The sequence below is a fragment of the Trachypithecus francoisi genome, unplaced genomic scaffold (assembly GCF_009764315.1).
Source record: "Trachypithecus francoisi isolate TF-2019V2 unplaced genomic scaffold, Tfra_2.0 Lachesis_group12, whole genome shotgun sequence".
Lineage (NCBI taxonomy): Eukaryota > Metazoa > Chordata > Mammalia > Primates > Cercopithecidae > Trachypithecus > Trachypithecus francoisi.
The window spans coordinates 7,470,512-7,484,223 of NW_022681457.1; the positions used below are offsets into that span (position 1 = coordinate 7,470,512).

General features: G+C 43.8%; 1 protein-coding gene across 5 annotated transcripts in view; it reads left to right on the top strand.

Annotated features, from left to right (window-relative positions):
* Positions 1-7,397: 7,397 nt before the first annotated feature.
* LOC117093599 (zinc finger protein 610) overlaps positions 7,398-13,712 on the top strand; it is a 183,231-nt gene continuing 176,916 nt past the window's right edge. For 2 of the 5 annotated variants that reach the window (XM_033228917.1, XM_033228918.1), the window contains exon 1: positions 7,433-9,273. The gene's annotated coding sequence lies outside the window, so the exon portion shown is untranslated. Of the gene's footprint in view, positions 9,274-13,712 lie in introns of all 5 variants that reach the window. The other 3 variants (XM_033228910.1, XM_033228911.1, XM_033228914.1) reach the window with 2 other exon arrangements.

Genomic DNA, 13,712 nt, shown 5'->3' on the forward strand with positions numbered 1-13,712 from the left:
CTCCCTATCTGATTCTATGAGGCCAGCATCATTCTAATACTAAAACCTGGCAGACACAATGAAAAAAGAAAACTTCAGGCCGGTATTCCTGATTAATACAGGTGCAAAAATCCTCAACAAAATACTAGTAAACCAGATCCATCTGCACATCAAAAAGCTAATCCAACATGATCAAGCATGCTTTAGTGTTGGGCTGCAAGGTTGGTTCAGTATACACAAATCAATAAATGTGATTCATCACATACACAGAAATAAAAACAAAAACCACATGACCATGATCATCTCTTTAGATGCAGAAAGGGTTTTAATAAAACTCTACATCCCTTCATGTTAAAAACCCTCCACAAATTACACATTGAGGGAACATACTTCAATAAGAACCATCTATGATGGACCCACAGCCAAAACAATACTGAATGAGCGAAAGCTGGAAGCATTGTCCTTGAGAACTGGAACACGACAGGGATGACTACTCTCACCACTCTGATTCTACATAGTACTGGAAGTCCTAAGCTTAGTGATCAGGCAAGATAAAGAAATAAAAGGCATATAAAAATAGGAAGAGAAGAAGTCAGTTTCTCTTACAGGAGACATAATTCTATATTTAGAAAACCTGTAGTCTCTGCCCAAAGGCTCCTAAGATCTGATAAACAACTTCAAAAAAGTTTCAGCATTCAAAAGCTATGCACAAAAATTAGTTGCATTTCTATACACCAGTAATGTCCAAGCTATGAGCCAAATCAATAATGGATTCCCATTCACAGTAGCTGTAGCTTTTTGTAAAAAGTATAAAATACCTAGGAGTACAGCCAACCAAGTACGTGAAAGATTTCTGCAATGAGAATTACAAAGCAGTACTCAAAGAAATCAGAAACAATACAAATTGAAAAATAGCCCATGCTCATGGATAGGAAGAATCAATATTGTTAAAATACTGTCCAAAGCAATTTATAGAGTCAATACTATTTCTTTCAAACTACCAATGGCATTTTTCACAGAATTAGAAGAAAACATTCTAAAATTTATTTGGAACCACAAAAGCCCAACCTAAATAGTAAAAGCAATCCTAAGCAAAAAGAGCAAAGTTTGAGGTATCACACTACCCAACTTCAAACCATACTACAAGGCTACAGTAACTAAAACAGCATGGTACTGGTACAAAAAGAGAAACATAGATCAGTGGAACAGGTAAGAGAACCCAGAAATAGGCATATACCATGTGATCCTCAACAAAACTGACAAACAAGCAATGAAATAAGAACTTCATTCAATAAGTGGCGCTGGCATAACTGGCTAGCCACGTGCAGAACATTGAAACTGGACCCCTGTCCTTCACGATATACAAAAATCAACTCAAGATGGATTAAAGACTTAAATATAAAACCTAAAACTATTAAATCCCTAGAAGAAAACCCAGGAAATGCCATTCTGGACTTAAGCACTGGAAAAGACTTAATGATGAAGACCCCAAAGCAATTGTAACAAAAACAAAAAATGACAAGTGGGACCTAACTAAACTAAATAACTTCTGCACAGCGAAAGAAGCTATTAACAGAGTAAACAGACTACAGAATGGGAGAAAATGTTTACAAATTGCATCTGACAAAGATCTAATCCAGAATCTCTCATAAAGAACTCAGATCAACAATGAAAAAACAACCCCATTAAAAGCTGGGCAAAGCACATGAATAGATGTTTCTCAAAAGAAGACATACATGTGGCAATAAGCATATAAAAAATGGTTAATATTGCTAATCATTAAGGAAATGCACTCAAAATCACAATGAGATACCATCTCAGACCTGTCTGAATGAGTATTATCAGAATGGGCATTATTAAAAAATCAAAACATAGATGCTAATGAGGCTGCAGAGAAAAGAAAATGCTTATACACTGCTGGTGGGAATGTAAATTAATTCAGCCATTGTGGAAAGCAGTGCAGCGATTTCTCAAAGACCTAAAAGCACATAGCATTCAACCCAGCATCCTGTTACTAGGTGTATACCTAAAGGAATATAATCATTCTGCCATAAAGACAAACACATGTATGTTCATTGCAGCACTATTCACAATAGCAAAGACGTGAAATCAACATAAATGTCCATCAACAGTAGACCAGATAAAGAAAATGTGGTACATATACACCATGGAATACTATGCAGCCATAAAAAAGAACAAGATTGTGTCCTTTACAGCAGTATGGATGGAGCTGAGGCTCTTATCCTAAGTGAATTAATGCAGGAACAGAAAACAAAATACCCCATGTTCTCACTTATAAGTGGGAGCTAAACATTGATTATACATGAACTCAAGGGAACAGTAGACACTGGGGCTTACGGGTGGAGGTTGGGAAGAGCATGAAGATTGAATAATTACCTGTTGAGTATTATAATTATACTGATTACATGGTGACAAAATTAACTGTACACCAAACTCCTGCAACATGCAGTTGACCCATGTACACATACTCCTTGAACCTAAAATAAAACATGAAAAAAAAAAATTCATACCTTGTAAAACATCAAGGAATTTATATTGCACAGAAACCTTACAAATGTATGTAGCAAAACATTTAGTGTGCCTTCAAGTCTTAATATTCATCAGATAATCTGTAATGCAGAGAAACCTACCTTACAGTTGTAATGGATGTGGGGCTGGGCACAGTGGCTCACACCTGTAATCTCAGCACATTGGGAGACCAAGGTAGGTGGAACCTGAGGTCAGGAGCTCAAGACCAGCCTGGCCAGCATGGCGAAAACCGGTCTCTACTAAAAATACAAAAATCAGCTGGGCGTGGTGGCCTGCGCCTGTAATCCCAGCTATTCAGGAGCTGAGGCAGGAGAATCGCTTGAACCTGGGAGGCAGAGGCTGCAGTGAGTAGAGATCAAGCCACTGTGCGCCACTCTGGGCGACAGAGTGAGACTGTCCCCCCCCCCCCCCAAAAAAAAAAGTGTGGCAAGGTCTTTACTCAGAATTCAAACCTTGCAAATCATCACAGACTCCATGCTGGAGAGCAACCTTACAAATGCAACATGCGTGGTAAGGTGTTTAATCACAATTCACACCTTCCACAGCATCAGATAATTCATTCACGAGAGTCCTTACAGAGTATGGCAAACTCTTTATTATGAGTTCTGATATTAATCAGCATCAGAGTGTTGTACTAGAGGGAAATCATATAAATGTATGTGACACAGGCTTTATCCAGCCCTACCAAGTCACTGGACGTCAACACATACATCTTTGAGGAAACCATAGGCCGGACACGGTGGCTCAAGCCTGTAATCCCAGCACTTTGGGAGGCCAAGGTGGGCGGATCACTTGAGGTCAGGAGTTCAAGACCAACCTGGCCAACATGGTGAAACCCCATCTCTATTAAAAACACAAAAATTGGCCGGGCGCGGTGGCTCAAGCCTGTAATCCCAGCACTTTGGGAGGCCGAGACGGGCGGATCACGAGGTCAGGAGATCGAGACCATCCTGACTAACACGGTGAAACCCCGTCTCTACTAAAAACTACAAAAAACTAGCCGGGCGAGGTGGCGGCGCCTGTAGTCCCAGCTACTCGGGAGGCTGAGGCAGGAGAATGGCGTGAACCCGGGAGGCGGAGCTTGCAGTGAGCTGAGATCCGGCCACAGCACTCCAGCCTGGGTGACAGCGCGAGACTCCGTCTCAAAAAAAAAAAAAAAAAAAACACAAAAATTAGCTGGGCATGGTGGAATGAGCCTGTAATCCTAGCTACTGGGGCGGCTAAGGCAGGAGAATAACTTGAACCCGGGAGGTGGAAGTTGCAGTGAGCCAAGATTGGGGCCCTTGCATTCCAGCCTGGGAAACAGAGTGGGACTCTGTCTCGAAAAAGAAAAGCAAACCATAAAGATAGATTGTGGATTGTGGATGCAAAGGGTGTTCCTCAAGGACCGTGACTATCGAACACGAGAGCTTTGAGCATTTACAGAAGAAATAACTCAGTCTCTAGTAATTCTGTATTAATATATGACATAGCATGTTGCAGAAAAATTACAGGCTGAAAGATAGCAAGCCTCCTGGTGCAAGGACATGTGGAAATTGCGATTTTTATTCAGGTTATTAAAATATTTAATCCCTTGGGCGTTTTGGAAAGGCTAATTTACTCTTTACGACTTTCAGCCTAAACTTAAAACTCTCATTATGTGCTTTTCCTACAGGCCTTTCACTGTGGTCTCTGGGAAAGAATCACTAGGATGGCAGGGCTGATTTTATTAGCTGAGGAGCATTTCTATACAGTTTCCTGGAAGAAGGACATTGCCTTTTCAGGTTAAATATTGTTTGATGTAGACAGCATGGAGGTGAGCAGAGAATAACAAAACTGTGTATCAGTCATCATACTTACTGTGTGCAGCGAACCCTTTTCCTGACAGGCACAGTGCTATAAACCTGTACAGCAGGTTACACTACTGAATACTGTAGGCAATTGTAATAAAATGGCATTTCTGTGTCTGAACACAGAAAAGTTACCATAAGAATACCATATCAGGCCAAGCGTGGTGGCTTATGCCTATAATCCCATCATTTTTGGAGACTGAGGTGGGCACATCACCTGAGGTCGGGAGTTCAAGACCAGCGTGATCAACATGGAGAAACCCCGTCTCTGCTAAAAGTACAAAATTAGCCAGGCGTGGTGGTACATGCCTGTAATCCCAGCTACTTGGGAGCCTGAGGCAGGAGAATTGCTTGAACCCAGGAGATGGAGGTTGTGATGAGCCAAGATCGCCCCACATTAAATGCCATATAAAAGATAGAAACAAAGTGCACCTGTTTAGGGCACTTACCATGAGTGGAGCTTCCAGAACTGGAAGTTACTCTGGGTGAGTCAGTGAGGAGTGGTGAGTGAATGTAGAGGCCTAGGACATACTCCACACTACTGTAGGCTTTAAAAACACTGTACACAGGGCTGGGCGCGGTGGCTCACGCCTGTAATCCCAGCACTTTGGGAGGCCGAGACGGGCGGATCACGAGGTCAGGAGATGGAGACCATCCTGGCTAACCCGGTGAAACCCCGTCTCTACTAAAAAAATACAAAAAACTAGCTGGGCAAGGTGGCGGGTGCCTGTGGTCCCAGCTACTCGGGAGGCTGAGCAGGAGAATGGCATAAACCTGGGATGCAGAGCTTGCAGTGAGCTGAGATCCGGCCACTGCACTCCAGCCTGAGCGACAGAGCAAGACTCCATCTCAAAAAAAAAAAAAAAAACCACTGTACACAGCTGGGTGCAGTGGCTCACGGCTGTAATCCCAACATTAGGAGGCCGAGGCGGACAGATCACAAGGTCAGGAGTTTGAGACAAGCCTGACCAACATGGTGGAACCTTGTCAATACTAAGATTACAAAAAATTAGCCTGGCGTGGTGGCACGCACCTGTTATCTCAGATACTCAGGAGACTGAGGTGGGAGAATCGCTTGAATCCGGAAGGCGGAGGTTGCAGTCAGCCGAGATCACAACATTGCACTCCAGCCTGGGCAACAGAGCAAGACTCTGTCTCAAAAAAAAAAAAAAAACAAAAAAACACTGTACATTTAGGCTACACTAAATTTATTTTAAAAAAATAAAGTGTGCTGTGATGTTACCATGGCTACAGCATCATTAGGAATTAGGAATTTTTCAGCTCCATTGTAATCTTATGGTACCACCATTGTGTATGTGGTCAGTAGTTGACCAAGACATCATTCTGTGGTGCATGACTACTTATTTTTACTGATGTCTTTTGCCATTTTAAAGTGATGGAGATCTTTATACCATAATAGGTAGGCTAAGTAATGGGTTTCTGAAACATGTTAAGAGACGAACTACTGTAAGACTGAGGTTAAATTATTACTGATTACATATCATATAATGGATTAATAATGAAGGCACATTTAATTTAGGAATAATGTAATTACTGAAATTGGGCTGGGGGCAGTGGCTCACACCTGTAATCCCAGTACTTTGGGAGGCCGAGGCGGGCAGATCACGAGGTCAGGAGTTCAAGACCAGCCTGACTAACAGCAAAACCCATCTCTACTAAAATTACAAAAAAATTAGCCAGGCGTGTTGGCGGGTGTCTGTAATCCCAGCTACTCAGGAGGCTGAGGCAGGAGAATCGCTTGAACCCAGCAGACAGAGGTTGCATTGAGTCGAGATCATGCCACTGCACTCCAGCCTCAGTGACAGAGTGAGACTCCATCTAAAAAAAAAAAAAAATTGAAGAAAAGACAAACACTAAAAGTGGCATCTAGATTTTTTGAGACGGGGTCTTGCTCCGTGGCCCAAACTGGAGTACGGTGGCATAAACACAATTCATTGTTGCTTCAACCTCCCAGACTCCCAAGTAGCAGGGACCACAGCCTTGCACCACCATACCTGGCTAATATTTATTTAGTAGAGACAGAGTGTTACTATGTTGCCAGGCTGGTTTAGAACCCCTGGGCTCAAGGGAGCCTCCGACCTTGGTCTCCCAAAATGCTGGGACTGCAGGCATGAGCCACTACACCCATCCACCAGTTGTTTTTTCTTTTCTTTTTAACAGAGAACTATCACAAGATACATCTGAACTTGGAAACTGCCAATTTCCAGATTTTTTTCATCTGGAACTCATCATAGTGCTAACTTTTCTACAAACAGATATTGACTAAGACCAAGAGGGCTAAAAGTTTCACTATACTCAGCAGACCACAGTTATTTTCTGTGGATAGTACTGAATCCATAAAGCATATAATATACCCACCTTTCAGAAAAAAAATAAGTTATTTATATTGTAGCCATTGCCACTTAAGACATTCAGTTTTTTGATATAATTGTCACACAGTTATATTTATTCATCATAACATGAAAAGAGGCCTTATACTGACACCTCTATTATCCTGAAAATCATGTTTGTAATTTTTATAGGCTGGATAAACTTCACAACTACAATTGCAGTGTGATTTAAGTATCAGATAATAGTATACAATAAAACATCAACCATCACAAGTGTGGATTACATTAAATTACTATCATAGGCATCAGGGATTTGTATAGACGGAGGACCAAATGCTCCAGAAATTGTTTCAGCATTCCACAACTCATTGGGATGTAGCTCTAGACCAGTTTTAATTTTTTTTTTTTTTTTTTGAGATGGAGTCTCACTCTGTCGCCTATGCTGGAGTGCAGTGGTGCGATCTCAACTCACTGCACCCTCCACCTCCTGGGTTCAAGTGATTCTCCTGCCTCAGCCTTCTGAGTGGCTGGGACTATAGGCACGCGCCAGCATGCCCAACTAATTTTTGTATTTTTAATACAGACGGGGTTTCACCATGTTTGCCAGGATGGTCTCTATCTCTTGACCTTGTGATCCGCCTGCTGTGGCCTCCCAAAGTGCTAGGATTACAGGCGTGAGCCACCACACCCAGCTGGAGCAGTTTTCATGAAGAATTTTCTGACAAGCACTTCTCCAGATTCCCGAAGGCGTCCTTCCCTTCACAGATGCGTCTCTCAGAATAAAATAGAAAATACTCACCAGACTCCTTTCTGCTCCCAGGACGGTGGGCTCAGTGTGAAGGTTATAACAGCCAGTATATCTTAGAGAGGGAGACAGCCAGGCACTGAGATAAAGGTTTGTGATTCTGCGCCCTCACCTCCCCGAAGAACCACAGTTATTAGTTTACTTTTACCACAATGGCAGTGCATGCTAGGAAAGTCAAAAATATTTTTTTCTAATAATTTGTCTCAGTTCTCAATTACCAGAAACAATTACAGTGTCTAGCAAGCAACTCCAAAGAGATTGGTGCAGTATTTAGAAGAGGCTTTTTTATTTCCATGGACCCAGGAAGCAGACAGGGGCTCACGTGGAGAGTGCAGGACATGCTGAGGTCTGAGCCATGAGGGACTCTCAGCAAAGTGTACATGTCACGGGACCTTCTGCTTCCTTGAGTTCTGCTCAAAATCTAACTTTTTCCTGACTCTGAGAACCATATGCTTCCAGACCCCTTCTAGATTATGGGAAGGCAAATGGGATACCATGAAGAGACCAAGAAGGATCTATTAATGCACTAAGAGTAAAAGGAAGAATGTGATGTCAATAATTGATGGTTTGAAACATTAAATGGCACTTTCTGATATATGTGAATGATTAACTAAATAATTGGGAGAGAAGAGACCCAACTCCTATGCAGAAGAATTCCAAATAACTCTTGTAGACACTCCACCTCCAAGGAGGTGGAATACACATGACTCCCGGCTCCACAAATGCAGGCTGCACAGGGCTGCTTCCTTTTAAACACTACAGTATGGCAGGGAGAGAATGAGAGGAATTTTAAAGCTGAGAAACCTGACAGACACAGCCTCAGACAGGTGATCAAGGTCGACATCCACAGGGGATTAAGTCATGTTAATAGTACACACCTTTGATAGGATGTGATAAAAATGGCACTTCTCATTGGTCTTTCTCCTCAATGTACTTAACCTTTGTCTAATCATGGGAAACATCAGACAAATCCCAATAGAGTGGCTGCCCCCAATAACACATCGACAGCCCTGCCACCTAACCAGTACTCCTCAAAGCTGACCAGATTATACAAAACAAGAAGAGTATGAGAATCTGTTAGAGCCAAGGGGAGCCTAAAGACACATAATGGCTAAAGGTAATGTGGTGGCCTGGACAGGATCCAGGCAGAGAAAAGTGCAGGGGGCTGAAGGCCCACGGGACGTGACAAACTCAGAATTCTACTGGAGGCTATATGATCAAACAGCAAAGTGTTTATCATTAATGCAGGATGTGGGCAAACTCAAACTTCCCTGCCACCAAAAGGTTTGCTGAGGGACCTGGCACCGGGCTCCTTGAAGTTATCTAATGAGAAATCTAGCGCCTATTCTTCAAAGGATGCAGTCTTGCAAGCCTGCTGTGAACCAAAGCGCTGACTGACAATTACCCAACAGTCATCCGCCCTTTCTCACTATCTCTTTTACCTAATAAATATGGAGCGCTGTGTAAAGCTCAGAGCTCTTGTCCACTAGAGGCAAATATACTCTCTTGTGTTTTATTCCTGCATTCGCCCCCTTTGTTCAGTCCCCCTAGGTCCATGCGGGTTACAAGTGGCACCTGAACAGGGACAGAATTGGGTGCTTTATAAGTGGCATCACGAAGTGGCGCCCTGAATGGCGACAGTGGCATCCAAACTTGAGACTTCCAGGATGTGAATTAAGAAGGTCTGCTGGAGCAGAGGAACTGAAATGGACAAGGTGAACGGAGACCCCAGGACGAGTCTGCCACCTGCGGATATAAGGTCAGTGTCCTAAAGAGGTACTGGGAACAGTGCTTTAAAGAAGTACTGGGAACAGGAAGTTTTCTGAATCAGGGTACAAGGGGAATAATTTGTCTACTGAAGAAAAACATTATTTGCAGTTGCTTAAAGTTCTGTCGAGGCAGTCTGGAGCTCAGGTTAATTCACAGACACTAACTAACCTCCTGCAGAAGCCACAAAAGGTTATTACGCATAACCCATGATTTCCACCGGGAGGCACTCTTGATGTGGAAAAGTGGGACAGAGCAGGAGAAGGATTAAAACAGGCTCATCAAAAAGGTTTCAAAGTTGATTCTTCAGTTTTTTCCACTTGGAGTTCAGTTTGTACTGTACTTCTGCCATTATCTTCTTCTTATTCTGTGGGACAGCAGGCTGAATCTAAAAATCTGAAAGAATATGTTGTTCTACCCACAGCTCCAACTGAAAATAGAAAAACAGGAGGAGGCCTATACTGCCTCCTCCAATTGCAGAAACATTTGTACCACCTCCTTTGGTGGCAGAAATAAGAGACCCCAATACAAATAATTTTATGCTCTGCTGTCATAGCTAGACAGCCCTTAAGACCTTGTGCTTTTCCTATTTCCATAAAGCCTGATCCAAGGCCGGGTGCGGTGGCTCAAGCCTGTAATCCCAGCACTTTGGGAGGCCGAGACGGGTGGATCACGAGGTCAGGAGATCGAGACCATCCTGGCTAACACGGTGAAACCCCGTCTCTACTAAAAATAGAAAAAACTAGCCGGGCGAGGTGGCGGGCGCCTGTAGTCCCAGCTACTCCGGAGGCTGAGGCAGGAGAATGGCGTGAACCCAAGAGGCGGAGCTTGCAGTGAGCTGAGATCCGGCCACTGCACTCCAGCCCGGGCGACAGAGCAAGACTCCGTCTCAAAAAAAAAAAAAAAAAAAAAACAAAAACAAAAAAAGCCTGATCCAAATAATCCACAGCAGTTTATTCACGAACACACCCCGCTAGAATTTAAGTTGTTGAAGGAATTAAAAACTAGTGTGATCAATAACTGAGTACAAAGTCCATGGTTCCTGGAGGAAGGAATGCTAGATGTAGAACTCTGGGAGCAAGTGGGGAGAAATCTTAAACAACATCAGGTGCAAAGGCATCAGGTCCCAGTAAAATCTTTAACGTTATGGGCTTTAATTAGATCAGCCTTGGCTCAGTTACACACAGAAGAGCCTAAGAAGAGGAGGGAGGAGAAAACGTCACTTGCCTTATCACCTCCGCTTCCCTCAGCCCCAGTATCATCGGGCCAAAATAACAAAGAGGAAACGGAAGTCTTACCTAAGCCTCCTCCTCCAACAGACAGGACAAAGGACAGAGGATACGCTACAGCTATCAGTCCTTGTGTTAAGTAGGCAGCATTAGAAGGAGAGCTCTTAACCTGCTCAGTAATGCAAAATCGGCAAGACAATCAGGTGTATGTTTATAAAAAGATAAGAAAAAACGCATTAGAAGCTGAAACTGCTCAGCCAAGCAGGCAGTAGGTGGAGGAGAAGGCTCAGCAGCAGAAAAGCTCCTGGCGACCAAGCCAACAAGGTCCGCCCAGGCTGGCAGCATCCCCCTGGCAAAGGAGGGAGGGACCGGCGCAGACACAGGCAAAGCCTAAGCAAGTACAACGTGGTCGCCTCCCAGTACCTGCACCGCTGCCCTCTGGCTCTGCAGGCAGCCCATAGCAAAATTTCATATGTTACGTCCCAGGCTATATGATTCTCTGCTAAGATTTAAGTAAAATGTAAGAATTTGAAAAACTTCTTTTCTAATAATGACTACTGTTATTATCTCTCTTCTACCCCTGACCTAGCTTTCCAAATTCAATTTCAGTACAGTAGTAACGTCTGAAGGGAGAGCGATCACAGAGAGCCTGTGAATTAGTTACAGAGTAATTAAAAGCTAGGCATGTAAAACCACACATTACTCTTTAAAGGAGAACTTTAAACCTAATTAAATGGTATTTGTTAAATTGAAAGCTAAAAATGCTGTGCCCTTCTCAGAAAGTGAAGAAAAGTTTTATGTAAGTGCAGTGAAAACTTACGCATGAATGACTGTCTTAACCCACTGATTACAGATAGTCTTTGATTTGTACTTGCTAAGAGTCCTAAACTGAGTTCCCCAGCTAAGGAGTCACTGTTTTCAAGACGTTTGCCAGATTAAAATCCATAAACTTGATCACGTCCCATGGGCCGTCAGCTCCCTACAAAAAAGAACATGAGTTAAAGTTAAGGAAATCAGAATAAATTATGAATAAGTTGATGGTAGTGTATCAACAATGGTTTATAAACTGTAAAACCCATACAGAACTAGTATAAGATGTTAATAATAGGGAAAATGGGTTAGGGTATATGGAACTTGTCTACCTTTTTTGAATTTTTAAGATATTAATTTATAAATGTTCTAAAATAAAGTTTATTAGTTTTTAAAGTAACTAATTTAGGTCGGGCTCGGTGGCTCATGCCTGTAATCCCAGCACTTTGGGAGGCCAAGGCAGGCAGATCACAAGGTCAGGAGTTCAAGACCAGCCTGGCCAACTTAGTGAAATCCAGTCTCTACTAAAAATACAAAACTTGCCGGGCGCGGTGGCTCAAGCCTGTAATCCCAGCACTTTGGGAGGCCAAGATGGGTGGATCGCGAGGTCAGGAGATCGAGACCAACCTAGCTAACAGGGCAAAACCCCGTCTCTACTAAAAAATACAAAAAACTAGCCGGGCGAGTTGGCGGGCGCCTGTAGTCCCAGCTACTTGGGAGGCTGAGGCAGGAGAATGGCGTAAACCCGGGAGGCGGAGCTTGCAGTGAGCCGAGATCCGGCCACTGCACTCCAGCCTGAGCGACAGAGCGAGACTCCGTCTCAAAAAAAAAAAAAAAAACTTAGCTGGGCATGGTGGCAGATGCCTGTAGTCCCAGCTACCTGCGAGGCTGAGGCAGGAGAATCGCTTGTACCCCGGAGGTGGAGGTTGCAGTGAGCCAAGATCGCACCACTGCTCTCCAGCTTGGGCATTGGAGTGAGATTTGTCTCAAAAATAAAATAAAGTAATTTATAAAATTCAATGAATATTGATTGGAAACAGACGAAACAAATTTTCTAGGAAAGTATACTCTACCAATTTTTACAGTAGTAGAGATAGAAAATCTAAACAGAATGTAAGATGAAACATGATTTAACAGAGAAATTGTACCAATCTTTCAGGCAGGAGAATCACCTGAGATCAGGAGTTTGAGACCAGCCTGTCCAACATGGTGAAACCCTGTCTCGACTAAAAACTCAAAAATTAGCCAAGCACCGTGCTGCAAGCCTGTAACCCCAGCTACTTGGGAGGCTGAGGCTGGAGAATCGCTTGAACCCGAGAGGCAGAGGCTACAGTGAGCTGAGACCATGTCACTGCACTCCAGCCTGGGCTACAGAGCAAGACTGTGTCTCAAACACACACACACACACACACACACACACACACACAATGTAATTTACATCTATTTTTTAGAAGTTACTGCTTTTTAAAAAAGCAACAGTTGGGCCGGGCACGGTGGCTCACTCCTGTAATCCCAGCACTTTGGGAGGCCGAGGCGGGTGGATCAAGAGGTCAGGAGATCTAGACCATCCTGGCTAACACGGTGAAACCCCATCTCTACTAAAAATACAAAAAAATTAGGCAGGCGTGGTGGTGGGTGCCTGTGGTCCTAGCTGCTCAGGAGGCGGAGGCTGGAGAATGGCGTGAACCCGGGAGGTGGAGCGAGACTCCGTCCCAAAAAAAAAAAAAAAAAAAAAGCAGTTGGTGGCCTAACATCCTTCCGGGACAGGACCCATCGCCCAGCGATGCCGATGGAGATGCGACGTCGAGCGATGCGAGATGTCCCGGGCGTTCCACCTTGGGCCAAGTAAACATGGATTCCCAGGGTTGGCCGTAACCCTCCAACGTGCTTGGCGTTGACCCTCGGAAACTCTCTAGAGATGACTCAGTGGACTGGGAAAGGCAGACCCACTTCGGTTGGGGTGCCAGCACAGTCAGAATTAAAGCAGGCAGAAGAACGTGAAAAGAGTAGACGGGCTTAACCTCCCAGCCTATATCTTTCTCCCGTGCTGGAGATAGAGATGATGATGGAAAGGGAGATTTCTATTCTGTTCCGTGGGTCGTCAGCATGAAATCGCACATGCTGCACACGCAGGGCTTTGCATTTCACATTTTAACTTGCATCGTCTTCACAGGGAATTCCAGGCCTTTTAAATTAAATTGTTAACATTAGTTTTTATTTACTTATTTATTTTAGGACAGAGTCTACACTGAGTATAGCACTGCGTCTACACTACGCCCAGGCTGGAGTACAGTGGCCATGATAGCTCAGTGTAGACTCGAACTCTTGGGCTGAAGCGGTCCTCCAGCCTCAGCCTCTCGAGTCGCTGGGACTACAGGGGCCTGCCACCACG